The 18,219-nt window shown below is 41.4% G+C and overlaps 1 protein-coding gene across 2 annotated transcripts in view; it reads right to left on the bottom strand.

The window, feature by feature from the left end:
* The window catches only part of CASR (calcium sensing receptor), an 84,604-nt gene extending 67,763 nt beyond the window's left edge, over window positions 1–16,841 (bottom strand). For both annotated transcript variants that reach the window (XR_012837398.1, XM_075764264.1), the window contains exon 1: window positions 16,717–16,841. The gene's annotated coding sequence lies outside the window, so the exon portion shown is untranslated. The remainder of the gene's footprint in view (window positions 1–16,716) is intronic.
* Between the last annotated feature and the right edge of the window lie 1,378 nt (window positions 16,842–18,219).

An 18,219-nucleotide genomic window follows, 5' to 3' on the forward strand; every position in this document is an offset into this window, starting at 1 on the left:
CAGTTTTAATGTATAAATGATCACTAATGTTGGAATATACAAAACTACAACTCCCCCGTGGGGACCAGTGGTTTTCTGTCTTGTGCTCAACATACTCATCTTTCTCGTAGCTCTGCACTGAGATGAACTCTATAACCAAATCTCATGTTTCAAGGCTTCTGTTGACAGCCTGCAGGAGGGAGAGGACAGTTCTTTTTTCTGATGCCCAATTTACCTGCACACTCTGGGATGCTTGAGGGAAGACAAAGCTTCATTGATTGGCAGCAGCTAGACTGGGACCCTGGAAAAGTTGCACCAGTGTCCTGCTAGGACACAAAGGATCTTTTTTTTCTGAAGTGCGTGTGTTGGTCTATCTTGCTCACACGCTGAGGGTCAAATTTAAAGTCAGATATGGAATTAGGAAGGAATTTTCCATCCCACGAAGACTGGCGAGAATCCCAAGTGCAGCTAACTCTCTGTTTTCTCTGCTTATCTCCTTAGACTTGCACGGGGAGATGCAAATAACAAACTTAAACCCAGAGATCTGATAGATTTACAAGATCTTCCAAAAGTAAGACATATTTCTTTGAGCAGTGCAATCACTGCATGACTCAAAGAGGCTCGTTTCTTCTGAGTAAATGTGGGGCAAAAGACATGCATAGTATTTGGGTGAAGGAAGGGTATACGTGATGTTGTATGTCTCGTGACAGTTCTACTGCAAGCTCCTCAGGGCATAACACAAGCTTCATGCTTCATTTTTGAAAGCTAGCGTGTGTATAGAGTGTGCTACAGACATCTCACTGTCACAAAATGAGAACAACGTGACACTGAATTCTGCTGCAGATTTTTGCAGAACAAAAAATTCCTCAACTTTGGTTATTGAGGAATTAACTCACTTCTCAGCAGAGCTATTATATTTCAGCTGTTTAGGCAGCCCTCTTAAGGTATCTAAAAAAATGACGAGAAAACCGGCTAAAAAAGTAGCCACTAGCTACAGCAGTTGTAGCTACTTCTGGTATTGACATATCAACTTACAGACAAGGGAAGTGTTTCCTATAGTGTCAGCACAGTAAAAGTTGAAGTCTAGGTCACATGTATACTTGTCTCAAGCATAAACAAAAAACCCTGATAAGTTCCAGAGTCCTTTTCCTGTGGGTGCTCCTGTAGTGAAGCAGAACAAGCCTGGTTTGATGTTCAGATAGCAGGCTAAACCTGCAGCGTTAGCAATGGTGTGATACTTTGTTTTGACTTACAAACTGAATAGAGCAAAGACAAATCCTCAAAAGGAGAATAAATATAGATGAGCAAGAGGTCATTTCATTGACAGCTCACTTTTATGAGAGTTACCCACACTTACAAGGGGACGTGCAAATACTGCACCTGAAAACTCGTTCTCAAACCCTACCAAGGCTTCTCACTGCAAAATGATGTTCTGTTTTCTCTTTTTGACCGTACAGATTCCATACTCAAAACGAGCCCTTGCTAAGCCCAAGTCTACCAGATTTGTAGCCAGCTAGAATACCTAATATGACATAAAGTGAAAGGGAATACTCTAAAAATTAACCTATCAATGGGAAAACCGGTCATATTCTTTCCCTTCCCACTACTGAAAATACAGACCTAAGGTGTACCACAGAAATGCACATGAGCAAATCTGGATTTCTGTAATCTAGAAAACCCTATGAAAACACCAGACAGGCAGTGAAAAAGTAGCATCACAGCAGTCAAGGCAACAAACATTTGGAAAGTGACTGGTAGCAGCAAATTTTAATCAAATTGTTCAACCCACGTTTTTTCATTTTAATTGATTATGTCTGATTAACATTGTTAAAGAGCCTTGTTACAGAAGCAGCACAATCACCTTTTCAAATTACAAAAGGTCAAGGCAGATTGCTCCTAAATCTTCAGAATATAGCATTTTCATCTCTCTTGCTATTTGCAAAGCCGAAGGAAACAATTTCAAACAAAACAAAGCACTCCCCTATTGGTCCTTCTGCAAGGAATCAAGGAGAGCAGAAAACTAACATTAGCATTTGTAACCTCTTTCTGAGCTCAACCCACTAGCAACAAAAACATCACTAAGAAAACAGTAGTAGGAGGTACTCCAGTAAACAACTACATCAGTATGATTTTGAGTGCTCACTGTATATGCCTTATTTCTTGCCAGCTTCATTTCTTGCTCATTTATTTTTGTGCAATGCTGAATGCAGTGAAAGAAATCTCTGCTTCCCTAGCCAGTAAATAGATAACAATTAGCTTTGACCTATTCTGTGGAGGATGGAGGATGTTGAGACTGAATCATTGCTCTCCAGTAAAATAAAAGAACAGAATATTATTATATATAAAATTATGATAATGATACTGCATATTCCTCTCCTAGCTTGTCTCCAAGGATCCAAGACTTCCTAACACACATTAAATTAAGCCTTGCCACCACACTCTTCGAAGACAAATGGTTCTTCACTACAATTTGCAAGTGGAAGAACATAATAAACAGCTAATGCTTATACATCTAATTTAAAAAAAAATGCTTTCATGATTTTATTTGTAAATGTTTATTTAATTTCCCAAAAGCGAAATTGGGAAAAGTATACTATTTTATACCAGTCTCTCTCCAACTCTTCAGCTCTTTGAAGCCTTAAAATATCGAGCCTGTAAATTCAATTTCTGTGTCTGGAGGCTCAGCACTAATAGCTCTGTCTGGAACATCAGTATCAAGAGACAATAAGCATATTCAGAGTTTAGAGGAAGCCAGCAAAGGGCTTTCTGGAGAGACAGAAAATATTTCTATTATTTATTTTAGTGAGAGGTTAGTAAGAGGGGAATATTACAAGAGCATGTTATTTTGATTATCAGCAGCCCAGTAAGAGCACTAAAATTTCGGTACAGACACAGGAAAAAAAATGGATCCACACTTCTACATAACTCGCCCAGGTTCTCTCTCCAGCAGAAATCATCACTGGTCATTTCAGAACAAGATATACGGAGCTGGGATAACTAACCTCTCACCTCAGGTCCCACCTTCTTCTCCAACAGTTATAAGTTGTTTAAGCTCTGAGGCAAAAGGACTTCATATTTCTACCAATAAGTGTCATCGTTAGCAATAAATATTCTTACTGTTATGACTATTCATCATTACTTTTTAAAAAAATCATTCTTGCAAGCCTGCTATATTCTTGAGATGGTAAATTTTCTCTGGTGCTTAAATTTTCCACTGACTGACATCATATCCAGGGTTTTAAAAACCCGTATTGATTTTCTGTCTATTCTGACTGAAGGATGGAGTTGGGTAAGTGTCCCCAAACATATTGTGCACACATTAAGACCATCAGGAAGAGACAATGCTCAAACTGTACTTAGAAGACAAAAAATGAGGAACACTGCTGAAATCCAGAAACCCAAGTTGAACTGTTCCTTTTCCTTTTTCAAAGGTGAGCCATTTTTAACTCAAATTGTCCTTACCATGTGCGTTTGTCACTATATTTTCTATCATGAACTTCGAATCAGACACCACCACTGTTCTTATTTATATATTTGTGTGATTAATATTTCTGAATTTATAAACTTATGTTTATATTCATGTATTTAATGTATTTATGTGTTTAGAATGACATAAATCCAGCAGTGTCTTTGTCTGTCAATCTGCTGTTCCTGGCTTGGCCTTGCTAGTAAAACTGTCAGCTATGCTGTGTCTTCTGGGACCTAGCCATGTTGAATAAAGTTTGCATCATGTCAGCCTAGTAAAAATGAGCAAAGTAGTCTTTACCTGCAGCTTTAAAACAACACAGTTTTTAGGGAAAAAACCTGATGTGTCATTTGCAATGACATGGGTTCCAAACCAGTATAGTTACACAGGTCCATCACCTTAAGAAGTTCACGCCTTGAGACAGGCATCTGTTTAAGCATCGTTTACTGTTAATGCATTTGACACACATTGAAATGGATCAATCACTGTAGTTAGTCTGGCTTTCCCTAAGCCAGAGTATCTATTGTAGACCTATAAATATATATATACCTTTAAATATAGACCTATTTCTGATATACCTCCAGCAAAACACATTGCTGAATAAAGACCGCTACAATGATTGATAACAATAGAAAATGAAGAAATTAACATCTGAAACTAAGAATGGAGATTCAGTGAGAGAGAGCATACTGGACTACAGTTTAATCAAAGAAATACTAATAATTTATGTCACACCAGAGTCACTTGCCATTTCAATGGACACTCCAGATTTGCATCCTCAGACTAGGGAACTGAAGCTAGTAAGAGCTAGGTGATTAGGCACATTGGAAAAGCCCAGTAGGCACCTAATCATATATTTAGGCATCGATTGTCTAAAATTCTGACTCTTGAGAACCTAAATCTTTCTGAAATTTGGCTTACAGCTGTCCAAGAAGCATTTCTTTACCATGTAGGTGTCATTCAGAGTTTCAAAGCCACACATCAACCACCCTTATAATGAAGCTATGTCAAAGAAAGTTTCCCCATATAGTGAACACTGTCAGAACTTAAGATATATTTTTCATTCCACATCAGAAGAACTACAAGACCTTTCCCAATTTTTAGTCAAAAATATCAGAAACATTGCTCAGGACCGGCAGTGCCATTGGCAAGGTGGGCACTTGCACACAACTTCTGGAGTCCAGCTAAGCCTACTCGCCTCTGATCTGGCTGAAAGACTGGGCCATCCTACATACCAAGTGAGACGACTACGCATTAGGTTAAGGTCATTCAATTATGAAATGGGTCTTCCTCTTTTTGACCCAAAACTGTACGTTATATTTGAAAAAAAACCCCACTTTCCTAACACAACTTTTAGTTGCTTCCATGATTTGATTTAAGTAATTTCACTTTCTCTGCCAAATCCTACCCTCTGTTCTCCTTCAGAGCAGAATCATCCAAAACATCCCCAGCCTCCCTCTTCCCTATTCACATCAAACCATGAGAACCTGCTGTGTTTTTCGTCAACACACTCGCATGAGCTGGCAGACTGCTCAGACCCCTGGCTCAGGTCTTGGAAGCAGGGCTTTTAACTTAGGCTGAAGAACACCTCTCTCACCTGGAGAGCTCAAACACGTTCTGCCACTGGTCAGACTATGCAGCAAGAGGACTGAATCAAACTTACCAATGCGGGAAAGGTGTGACCACAGGAAATTTAGGGGCAGTGTGAGAAAAATTCATAGTATCAGAAGCCATGAGGTGGCTTAAAAGAGGATACAGCTTGAATTTTGGGGGAGAGAGGAGGAATGTCCCAGCACCTTTTCTTAACATCTTATTCCATGGTAAACTATGTGGCCTCCCCATTTATCTGTTTTCTGCAAATCTTTTGCCAGGTCTTTAATATACTCTGTAATATACTATAATTCAGGATTAAGAATCTGACAGGCAGTTAGCCAGACAAAATTAAGTGTTGCTTTGCTCACTGAAGAGCATAAATTCACCGATGACTTGAAAAGCCTGACCTGAAGACACTTTTGAAAACAGGATTAAAACTCTGTTTTTAAGGATTAAGTTTTGCAGCACAAATTAGCATAAACTCTAAATTATGAGACAAGCTCAAATTAATGTGTTCATTTGATGATTATATGTGCAAATATTTTATTTTTTTTTCTTTTTTTTAATATCAGGTAACTACAACGTTCATAATACCTGAAATGCTCAAAAGGCAGGTAGGGACAAAGTTTGGACTTTTGTTCAAACAAAGGTTCAAACTCTATTCTAATTTGTGAATGCAGAAGAGTTGTTCAGACAAATAACATTGGACAAAGGTTCTTTGTCTTGATAACATGTGACCTTAAAAGGATCCAATAGTTGCATATGTGCTTTCTAGTTCCTAAACTAATAATGATTTAAGACTATGGAATAGCGAGCAATACATGAAGAACTGTAAAGGAAATTCATTCCTGATACAAATTTCTCAACAAATATTAAGATCTGTGTAAAGTTAATTAAAATTTCAGAAATTGCTATCAATTTTACCTATATTCAATTGGCAATTATCTGATTATTATGCATGATTAAATCACCCTGTAACCAGGGAGCAGGAGCTCTTCATCCAATCACAGCTGAACCTGAATGATTATTTTGCTATTTTGTTTAAATGAGCTGAAATAACTTCAGTCATGCCAGCACATGAACTAGAACTGAGCTGAAGAATTAACTAGCTGAACTCCACAACATGAACTCAAAATTGTACTGTTCTATTGATCCTTTTTTTTCATTTTTTGTTTCAGTATAGAATGAATGAGAATGACCTTTTGATTTTTCAGCTAGCTAAGATTTGCATTATCATGCAATCTTTATTTACACAGTCATACAATATTCCTAGACTAATATCATGTCAGGCAGCTGTTACTGTAATTTTGTATTTATCAATGTAGAGTCTTGGAGCATGCAGAATATTTCTGAAGAAATGCTCCAAGAAGACAGTGTACGTAGAATAGTTCATTTAACAATTAGCAGAGGAACCACAAGATCTTTCTATTTCTTCAGGCATTTAGGAAAAAAAGAGGTATAGTGAGTAAGAGTTGGGATACCATTTGATATAGTCATGGATTTTGTTCAGAGTAAGGACATGTGTATATTTTTATGTGTAATTATTACCCTAAACCATTTAAGTTGCACTGTAAACATGCACTGTGTTAAACAGATGCTGGGACTGCAGTGGGCTTTGCAAACTAAATAAGCAGTGGAAAAGGGATTTATTTTTTGCCTCTTTAAGATTTACACAATCCATGCAGATAAGGATTTTATTACTTTATTAATAAAAAAATAAAGATAGCAGAAAGCAATGAATCTCGGCATCTGTTAACAACCCATAGTTTAAACATTTAACTGAGAAGGGACTATGGTGCTGCAACGAACAATTACATGTTAAGTAAATGTTGCTGTACAAGTCATGCCCAGATTCTCCAAGCTGTTCTTGGCATAAGACCAGGGTAGGTGAAAGAAAAATAGCTTTATGACATCTTTGCAGTTGCCCAAATCCAGTAACAAATGGGGAGGTTCAGCCCCATTTAGCCACCATATAGCTACAGGACCACTCTGTGTATCACCCACCTGCCTGTGGTTCTAACAGGGTTTTTGATAACTGAGGCCCATTGGGAGAAGGCGAACTTTAATTCCCACAGGCGTTTTCCCCAGATACAGGAAACGTTACGGGAGCTGGCAGGTACTGAGGAAATAGGTCTATGAATTTTAGAAACATTTCAATTTAAAAACTGCACTCCATGGCCTTTTTGGATGAAACAATGCCATAAAATCAACAGGAGACCACTTAAGATTGAAAATGGACAAAGCACATAGGCAAAGCAGAGAGATCCCACAGGTCAATGTGTTCATCTTCAATTTCTATCAGTCCACGGTATCGAAAGGAAAAGATTAGAGCCATGAGTTCTCTAACAACTCCACTGCCAGCGGTATTAGTGAAACTGTGTTCCCTTAATTAACAGGTATATATCTCATAATCTCTTTCCCCAACAGGATGTAAACTCTTGCTCACCTAAAATACTTCATTTAGGAGGAAATGTGCATTGTTAGGTACACATCAGCACTGCTGTGTTACATGCTTAACTAAGAATTATGACTTCTTTTTCCTTCCCAGATATTGTTCCTGTAATATTTCCTGACTAACTTTTTTAGTTGCTTTGCTTCTGAAGAAGCAAATACCAGTGTAGGCATCATAGAGATGGCAACAGAGACAGCTTACTAGTGTAAGCATCATAGAGATAGCTGGCAACAACAAGCTGAAGTCAGAGACAAATTATCAAAAGCAAAGAAAGAAATTTAGGAGAACAAATCCCAGTGAGAAACAAAATAATTTAGGCTTTTAAATGTTTTATATGCTCATAAAAAATTCCATCTTTTCATCTTTGGGCCTGGAAATCAGATAATTTTCAAACTTGAATGCAAGTTGCCATCTAAACCCATATTTAGATCAATAACGTGAAGTATAATAGGTATGTATGTACCCAACAATAGAAATCTGAACCTGAAAATTATAGTTGTGTGTTTGTTCTACTTTGATAATCCTTGATACAAAATGGGAACCCATTATGCTGTAATTAGACATTTTTAAACACTCTTTTAGATCTTTGGATGAAAGACTGTATCTGGATGCCAAGCAGTTGTCAACTGTTTTTACTGTCTGGAATTGTATGTTCAAATACTGGCTCAATCAAGCCAATCTTTCTCATTTCTGAGACAGCTATTTCAATGTGCTGTGATTTACTACAAGCAGAGCTTTCAAACAAGGCCATATAATGTAGGGATGTTTCAAAAAATGCCTATAAAAACAAAATCTTAATACTCCACGTGTTGCGTGCAAGTATATTCTTTATAATTTGCAAGATGTTGTTGTTTTTAATGGCCATCCCTCCAAAATTACCTGCCAGTTTGCAAACTGCTAACAGCAACGGAAAGTCATCAGAACAAACTGCGCCCTCAGCGTCACCTACACTCCTGTATATCCCCCCAGTTTGTTGGTACAACTGTCAACAATTCTCAATTACAAGTCAGTAATTCTCTAGGCAATGCACATGAAGAGAGAGGATACAAATCGTTCTGTCAGCTCCGCTGGTTTTGCAATGTTAATAGAAACCACAGTGCCCAAGATTTGTTTTAGCCTTTAGTAATTGCAGCTATCACCTTGATAAATATGGCAACAGATGTAGTGAATAAGAAAACGGGACTACGACAAATTACGTCCCAGAATAAGATTTCACTTTAAAAACTGCAAATACTAACAATGTCATGGCATTGTTTATAGGAAAGTTATTTTGGCAAAACTATAAAACTTTCAGGAAAAAGAAGTAATTTCAGAGTAAGTTATTTAAATTATTTTGATATAGTGGCATTAAAATAATCTGTTCCTCAATGATAATCTTTGTCAACAGTCTCTTCTCACAGGACATTGTTCACAGGACGGTATGTCAACACCCAAACTATGACTGTGTATATTCTGTCTTGGGATCTTTAGTGTCATTTGTGAGGCACTTTCACCAACCTAAAGGTTCTTAAAAAATATCATCAAATGCAGCTATCACCAGAAATAGTCTCCATCTAGAATCATGGAAATAAAGTGCTATGCCTCAGTGTCATTAACAGGCCATAAATCTATTTCTACAAATAACACATTGATGGACAAAGCAAGAAATAGTTTATTAGGGGAGAGAGGAACCAAGCATTACATAGGAAAAGCATGTCATCCTCATACAAATAACAAATGGGGAGCATTCAGCCTCACAGTCCCTTGTTTCACCTTGTTGACCCTGTTCACTGCCACAGCCATGCAAGGGACGAAGTTCTTCCCACATTTCACTTAGGCAGGTCTGTAAGAGAGCAGACAGTGCCAGCACTGTGCTTGCCTCAACTTCTGGCCCACCACTGTCTCTTGTCAGGTCTCTACATCTGCTCCAGACCCTCTCACTGCTGCTGGTTTCAGTGCTACCACTGCAGCACCTCCCATTGCACTGCGCAATGAAAAACGTACCTATGTCTTTGGTGGCCAGGGACCATGTGGTTTCATTTGAGCCTCATTTTCGATTAAAACTAAACACTTCCTGGTCTCATGGCTGTGAACCAAAACTTCAATGCTTGAGTGAAACAGTGAATGTTGCAGACACTCCAGAAAGAGGAAGGGATTGAGGAACTAAAGCTTAGGTCCTCAAAGGTTCTTGAGATATTCATCAGCCACTTTAGACACAGAGATTTTTCCACCCTCAGAAGTGTAATCCAGCTGCTGCTTAAGCCTGAAGGGTTGAGATCTCATCTCTGCAAGCCAGCATGTTGACACTGTGCCTCCTGCACCACTCACAGAGACACTGCTCAAAGCTCTCAACTGAAAGCTCCCAGGCAGCATATTCAAAGTACATGCTCTGATCTAACTATGGAGGAGGGAGGGTAAAGGCTTCTCCTTAAGATTAAGCAGAGCTTTCTGACTGAGGGCTGCTTTCAAAGGCTTAGGTATGCAAAAGTCCATGAAAATGGACAAGACACATCAGAGACCGTTAACTGTGCAAACACTGCTTCCTGAGAAATGGAAGCAGCAGTAATTGGACCTTAGCTAGCTGCTACAATAACTCAACCTAAGACTATCTTGGGAAGTAAAAGAAGCACAATCTGCTAAATCATATCAAGAATTCGTGCTTATACATTCATATATACATTCACACACCACTGCTGATATTAATGTTTGTATCCTCATTGCAATGCTTTAAACAAGGGTATCATACAAAGTAATGTATTTAAAGGACATTGTGGTGCAACGGGTGGAACCTATTTCTGTTGTTTAGAAACCAGTCTTTTATACCCAGTTTGTCATTCACTAACTGGATCTAGTCCCTTCAATCTCTAATACATAAAACAGGAGAATTACAGTTGCCTCCCTACGGTAAGATAAGGACTGTAGGCAGGTTCCCTGAGCTAATAAATACAGGCAGCAGAAGATTTAGGATTACAGCTTGGTTTATAAATCTGTGCATTTTCCCTAGACTGAAGGCCACTGAATAGAGGAAACTCATCAGCAGGGTTTGACATTTTATCATTTGTGCAAGAATATGACAGTCTTGCAAAATACATGGCTATGCAGAAGACATAAAATACATGTGGGACTTAAATGTGGCATAGATTAGTTGCCCTTTGAGCAGACTGTTGTTTTTCCAATACAAAGTCTCCTGGAAGGAACTACCTCCACAATTCAAACTACTTTCAAAACACTTGTGGAGAAAGAATAGCATCTAAACAGCTGCAACACTGCATGGTGTAGAGTGTACTGCTTGCTGTAGACTGGGTCCAGCTTAGTTAAATTCCTCCTCAAATGCTAAATGTAAAACGTGTTCTAAAATGTAAACAAAGAGATCTGAAAACTGGATTGTTGTTGCAGGGCTTGGACTGCTGGCTTGCTCAGGGTTAGTCAGACGTTCCTAACGAGTACCAATTATGATATGTTCAAAATATGTAAAAACACATACAGCTAATAGGTCATCTTGAAAGCAGCTACCATAGCAGACTGAGTGTGCTACACATGGACCCATTCAGTCATGGATTCCCACAACGGAGTTTCAAGTGGTACCAAAGAACTGAGCAGAAATATGCACTGCACGTGCCAAAGACAGCAGCAACATGGAAGGTGGAAGGATATGGGAATAAAGGAGGCAATCCCTGCCACAAGCACCAACTATCGAGGCACTAGTCTAGATATTTAAACCTGCCTACACTGTGCCTCGCTAGAATATCCGAGATAACTGCACCGGCCTGGCAGATCTGACACAGGACCTACAAAAGATCCCTGCCCTTCTGAGGCACAGCAGCTGTGAGCTAGGCAGCATACTGCTGCGCACCTGAATGGCGCTCACTGTGTGCTTCAAAAGTACTCGAACCTTTCTGGGAAGAGGGAAGGGTGCTGACAAAACTGTCTGCAAACTGTAGGTCAGCTCAGGCTTCTCAAAGAAGAATTTAAGTAGAAGACTGAAGAACCCATCCACTACCTCAGTCCCTAATCTGTAACTTCATTGATGAACCCCATCACCATCAGACCGCAACTTCCCTTTCTGTCTTGCCTCTGTGGAGAGTTTTGTGCAATGGACCATGTAAACACAGCCATGAGGGGATGCTCCTGAAGAGCTCCTGAATTTGCTGAACACTTTGACACTAACAGCCACTGTAAGAAACACCTCTGTTGCAAATTCACTGAAACAGTCAGTCAGCTCGCATCCCTCTTCCCTCCTGATGCTTCCAATTGATACTAAGGAAGCCAGGAGTAATGGGGCTGGAGGAAATCTCCCCATAATATTCCTCCAACAACCTCTTTTCAATGGTCCTCCTTTAGCACAGGCAGTTCGCAAATAAAGAAACTTCACAAGCAAATGCTTAATTAATGGTGTCAGGCCATTGGCAAGCCAAACAGTGGAAAGACAGAACTGGGGAACAAATGCCCCCTTTTCAAGATTAAGATTACAAGGCAAAAAGAAAGCACAGAGAACAGAAAGCAGAAAATACAGGTTAGATGGTACTTCTTGGAGAAAAGGACTACATTTGTTAAACTCTGCCTTGAGGAGATGACGACAGGAAATGGAAAGACGAAAGGTTTTTCATCTCCTTAACCTGATCTGCCTGAGACAAATTCAGCGCTTTATGGCAGGAATCAGCTCTCTTTTCTGTTTGCAGAGCATACTGTAGACCACTATTCTGGTTTATGAGATGTCCTCCTAAGTGGAGATGAGTAATGGTAACAGTAATGGGTCAGCTGCCCTACTGCTTGCAAAACCCGGCAGACAACTCGGAGCAGTGTCGTGTGGTGCTGGAAGCACTTGCTGGCTGAAGGCAGAAAGCAGGCAGAGCTTCTTATAGCAGGGATGATTTATGGTGACGCTTTAATGTTAGTCTTTGCTTTGGGTTGCTCCTAAATGTTCTGTTTCTCATAAGATGTATGTAAAGGAACCCAAAGCCCCTGGTTTCCCAGTGTTTTAATTCAAGATATCAACTGTCCAAGTGTAGCAGCAGCAGCACAATGAGTAAACAGAAGCATCAGATGTGAAACTCTTTCAAGTTAAAGCAAGGTTTCTTTAGACGAATAGACCTACATATTGATTATTCATGAGAAACACTTGAAAAAAATCCTGAAATCAACCATCTTAAGTTCTATGAATTCTTGTATATTTGGTTTGCTCAGAGAGGTTGGTGCATCTGTTATCTATCTTTTAAAGCTCACATACTGCTATTTTCCAGCACTAAGTGTAATTAGCAAACTTTACTATACTGATCCCATATTTTATGAAAGTGTTCTAGAGAACTTATTGTTACTCATTAGAGATCACTTAACATGTTCCTGACTTACTGAGCTGAAAAAACTGTTTCTAGATGCTGAATAGTGGCAAAAGTCTCAAAAATAGTGTATTTGTGTAAACCATTACACAAATCAAGTTTATTAAGGAATTCCTGTAGACAACAGCATGGACACTGAGTTATTTTTTTTTTTAAATAGATGCCAACAGTTTAGCTGCAATGCACAGAGTATTCAGATAACTTACCTACCATTTTGGTTGCGAGATGTCTGTGAACAGATTGATTTTTATCACTTATTTCAGGACCATGGTTGCACCTTTCTGGTTGACTCACATCTATGTATTAAATTTTGGAGAGGACTGAATTCCATTTCATGACTGTCCACAGGCTGCATCATAAATTCAAGACTACACACTCCCCCCTCTCCACTGATCTCCCACAGATGCCAAAAGGAAGCTTGTACAGAGATCAAAGGAAGAATTTGGGCTCTGTGTAGTAAAATAAAACTTTCAGTTGTTATTTTTTACATCACATTCAGAACTGCTTACTGGAAAATGTTCCCTTTGCTAGGATTACTGCCACCCTTCCTCCTTTTTCCTTCCCCATCCTTCTTTCTTTTCTCTGTCTTCTTTTTCTTCTCTTTGTATCTCTCATCACAGATTCCCATTCCCAGTGCAATGTGTTGGAATGGTCACTGTTAGCACTGTTAGCACTGTTAGCACCGTTAACCACGAGTATTTGCATGCTGATGAGTCCCGAGGAGCAATGGTTCAAATCTACCTCTAGACTCTAGGACACAGCACAATGGCCCTCACTTTCTGCACAAGAGGTTATTGCATATGTATATCTGCAACGTCACCGCCATGTTTAACTCCACACTACCCCCATATACACACATTTTTCAAGAGGCAAAAATCAGAACCCAGGCACTTACTAACTGCCATACCCATATCAGACACTCACCCAGGTGTTCAGTAGTCTCTGTCCCAGTGGCAGGCACTGTAGGCAGAGACAGGTTAATATACCAGCCCCAAGTGCCCCAAACTATTAATAAACAGAAGTTATCCAGTTCAGTAGCATGAAGTTTCCCCTCCAACTCCAAAATGGATTTAGATCAGTAAAGCTAATTTCAGGCACAGGGGATCTAGTTATAAGGTCCATCTGAAGACTGCAAAACAGAGAAGCGGTTGCCTGACCCTGTTTCCAACAACACGAAAAGGACTAGAAACTTCTGAACCCCTGCGCTTTGCCTGTTCCCGTATGGTAACCATACCTTACAGCAATACAGAGCTTTTTGCATGGAAATTCCAGTGTGCTTCAGAAACCCCTGTTTCTAAACAAGATGTTTCTAACAAGACCCTGTGAGGCACGGTTCTTGTCCCCACTTTTGAAACCAGAAAACTGAAAGGAAATGGTTTGCTTGAGGTCAGTGTCCAAGCCCAGAACAGGTTCTGGAATCGTCTTTACAATTAAGTCACTAGATCGTGTTGCCTTCACTACCATTTCACATATGCATGAAGAGATTACAATCTCTCATATTTTGTGAGCTGAGTAGTTAATCTATCCTAATTTTCTCAGATGAACAAAAAATGTGCTTATACTGAATTAGCCCTGATATACCAGAAGAGAAGATATAGGTACTAAAGCTGCCACTCTGTGTCAATGCCCTCCTCAATCTACTTGAGTGTCAATAATGGTCTTACAATCATTGGCACAAATTAGTGCAGGTAAAGCATTCCTCACTCTTGCAGTTAATAAGTGACTGAGAAAGCCTATCAACTTATGCAGAAGAGGTTGTTTGCAACCAACAGTAGATGCAACAGTTTGCAACTAACACGCAGATGGAATGGGAGCAGACTGAAAAGCTCCCACTGTCTTACTTGGCATTTTTGCTTATATTTCAGAAGAGAATTTTAACAAGCTTATCAAATATCAAGAAAGTACTGACATTTGGGAATGATGCAAGGGTGTCAGACTGACAGACCTGAGATCTGAATTCTTTCACTGAACCATAAAGTTTAGCACAGGAGGCAACTGTACAACCTTCTCTGTCAATATTGCTCTATTGCTACTTTGAGAATGATGTCAATTTTGCCAGCATGCCACCCACTCCATCACTAGCCTCTCTGAGGTAGGACAGTTTGGTGTCAAATATTGTGGTGAGATTTGACACAGATTTGGGATAACCCTAATAATTTTATAGATGACCCCAAACATCAGCCATGTCATGCCCTAGAATAAAAGAAATTACTTTGGGATGTTCTTTTTGCCTAATTATCACCAACCTGCCATAGTCAATCTGCTTTAAAACTATCTACTTTTCAACAACTTCAATTATATTAATTAAATGTAACCTAGTTAGTGAAACAGTGTTTCATCTGAACGGTCATCAGATCCCTTCACCACCGCTCAGTAAACCTCAGCAAAAATGCAACTAATAATTATCTGACTATGTTTTTCCATTCTCACAACTAGAAGAGATGTATGGATCCAGACTTCACAATACTGGGATCAATGACCAAACCCCAGTGAATGCACAGGGAACAGAACTGGATCCTGTCCCTGGGGCTGGAACTTGCATTTCTCATTGAAAGGAGAGCTTAGTCCTGCAGTGTGGTGAGGCAAGAAGGGTAGGACAGTAAGTGAAAAGAGTCCACAGTTGTCCAGCCGCAGCCTAAATCAAGAACAGCAGTTAAGGGCTCTAATTTCTGCAATTAGCATAAGCACTTTGAGGGACACTACACTGCCTGGGAAATAGCCTTAGCAACGCCTCACTATACTCCCCTGACCTCGCCCCTCCCAGCACATCCTCTTTGCATTTACACGAGGTGGTGAAATTCGAGTAGGAGGCAAAAAGAGTCCTGACTGTGACAGAGACACTACTCGAAAGGGGAAATCAGGAAAAGCCTGCAAAGCCACTCTCCCCAAACACATGACCGAACAGGAGCACCGCACAGGGAATAGCTGGGAGATGTAGGGCTACTGGCCCATTACCTTCCCCTACTCCTCTGAATCCAGCCCAGGCTGTCCAGCAGGGTTAATTCTAGTCTGCACCAGGTTTGTATAGAAAGGCACATAGAGATGGATTTGGGGGGCAGAGCCTGACAGCGAGTAGGAGGGCTGTGCATAATGGATCATCCGTTTCAAGTACAAAAAACATCAGTAAAAAGGGAAACACTTCAAACAAACATATGAAAGGAATTCTAAGGATCATATCCTGTATCCACAGAAGTAAAAATTAAGATTTTTAAGGACATATTAATTAGTTTTTAGAATCTCTCTTCAGACACATGGTGAAATTTGTTTTTAGTAGTGCTAGGAGCTCACAAAACTCCTAATTGTGTTATAAATCGGTTTGTACGATACTGCTATTAGCCATTTTCTATCAGGACCATTTGAGGTGATTTTTTTTTTTCCCAGCGCGTGTGATTTCAGTGAAACAACCTGTTGCTCTTTAAAGTTTCGTTATGAATTACTGTTCTTCCCCTCAATATTATTTCTAGATAACTTCAGCCAGAGAAAACATCTCAGAGCTCTACGGAAATTTCTCCTTTTGCCTGATCCTACATGTATCAAAAGCCACCCTGCCCAAGATTTGGGGAGGGGAGACGGAGGGGTCCCTCCGTGGAATTACGTCTGCATCCGGCATGGCCGGCCAGGCTCAGCCTGAAATGCCCCTGTCTTCCCGTCGCTCTCGGCTTGCCCCCTACCCCGCCTCGCCGGGGGCTCTGCTCCTCCGGGTTTCTGCACCCCCAACGCCAGACCCCGGCGCTGCACTGCGGGCTCTCTCCCCTCCCGCCTCGCCGCCCGTGCAAACCCCGCAGGCAGCGCCCCGTCCTTTCCCCGTGCGCCCCCAGAGCGGGCGGGCTGGCCCCGGCGGGAGCACTGCCCGCCCCGGCCCCGCTCCCGGGCGCGCACCCACCTGCCCCGCGGGCCCGCGCCCCGCTCACCTCGTCCCGCCGCCGGGGCTGCTCCTGCCGCCACCAGCTCCTGCCCTCACTCCGGCACTGGGCAGGGCGGCGGCAGCATCGCCCGCCGGCCCCCCAGCTGCCGCAGCGGCACTTGCAGCCTCACGGGAACCGGCGGCGAGGGGAGGAGGGGGTGGGGGAGAGAGAAACCCCTGGCCAGGGCCCCGTCCCAACCCTCCCCGCCGCCTCCGGCCCCCGGCCCGCTCCCACGGGCCACGCAAGGCGGGGCGGGCGGCGGCGGCGACCGCGAGGACCCGCCCGGGCGCGCCCCGCTCCGCACCGCTCGGCTCCGCGCCGCCCTGCGCTGCGCCCACAGGTAGCGGTCCGCGCCCCGCTGCTCCCAGGCACGGCCTCCCCGGCCAGGGCATCGCGCATAGCGCCCAGGAGGTGCTGGCAAGTACGATACCTCCTCACGAACCTTTCTGCAGCTGGGCTACGCTGCGCGGACCGTGCGAGTTCCCCTGCACGGCACGGCGGTACGGCCGCGGGGCGAAGGCTGCTGCCTGGCTCTTGGCGTTCCCCATGCAGCAGCACTCGACAGGTTGGCACCCGAATTCTTAACTCTGCAGCAGGACGCTACTGCGGGAGAAAAAACCCCCAACAATGCCCGCTCGGTTTGTCTTTTCAAGACTGGGGTCTTCTTGCAGTTCACATCGAAAAAGTCTGGCCTTCTGCTTTCTGGTGTTCCCTGGTACCTGAAGCCCATGAGTAAAGATACCGGAGACCTGTATTTCTTGAAGCTGAAAATTCTCAGCTCAGTCTGTATGGTTAAACTGTTGTGTAGTTGTGTGGATATGTATAGTTCCAGACTGGCTATACTGACCACTTGAAATGCAGGGAGCAAAATGTTTTCATCATTATTTCCTAGCACTTACATTGTTACACTGCTTTTCACGTCCAAAGATCTGTCAATGTTGGTTGAGAACAACACTGTCTTTTGGGATCTTTATACAGTTTATATCTGAAATCTCTTAATCTCATAACATGATTATTTTTTCAGGAAAAGTAGCACATAGCCCTATACTGAGGTTCTGGTGCCATTCTCCAGCCCAACACTAGTGATCTGGGTCTTTCCTGAGAGTTCAATTTTCATTTTCTCAAATAATAACAACATAAATGTTGTTAGAGTTGCAATGTACTGGTGAGAGTGACCTTTACTTCTGAAGGAGATCCATGAGACCTAATGACTAGTCCATGTATTATTGCAGAATTACCAATAGACTTAAAGTCACCTACATCCTCAAATAGCATTTCATGTATTAGGATAGAGTTAATTTTTGAAAAAATAATTGTATTTATTTTCCCACTGCTACTGCAGTACACTGACTTTTAAAGAAATAGATCATTATCCTTATGATAGTTATTACAGTATAATTGCACAATCATAATGAAATGACTGCAAATACTTTCCAGATTAAAAAAAAACCCACCCCAAACCCCCAAAATCACTGATTGCAATGGTGAATTAATAGCTTCCTTAATTCT

The sequence above is a fragment of the Balearica regulorum genome, chromosome 1, assembly GCF_011004875.1.
Source record: "Balearica regulorum gibbericeps isolate bBalReg1 chromosome 1, bBalReg1.pri, whole genome shotgun sequence".
Classification (NCBI taxonomy): domain Eukaryota; kingdom Metazoa; phylum Chordata; class Aves; order Gruiformes; family Gruidae; genus Balearica; species Balearica regulorum.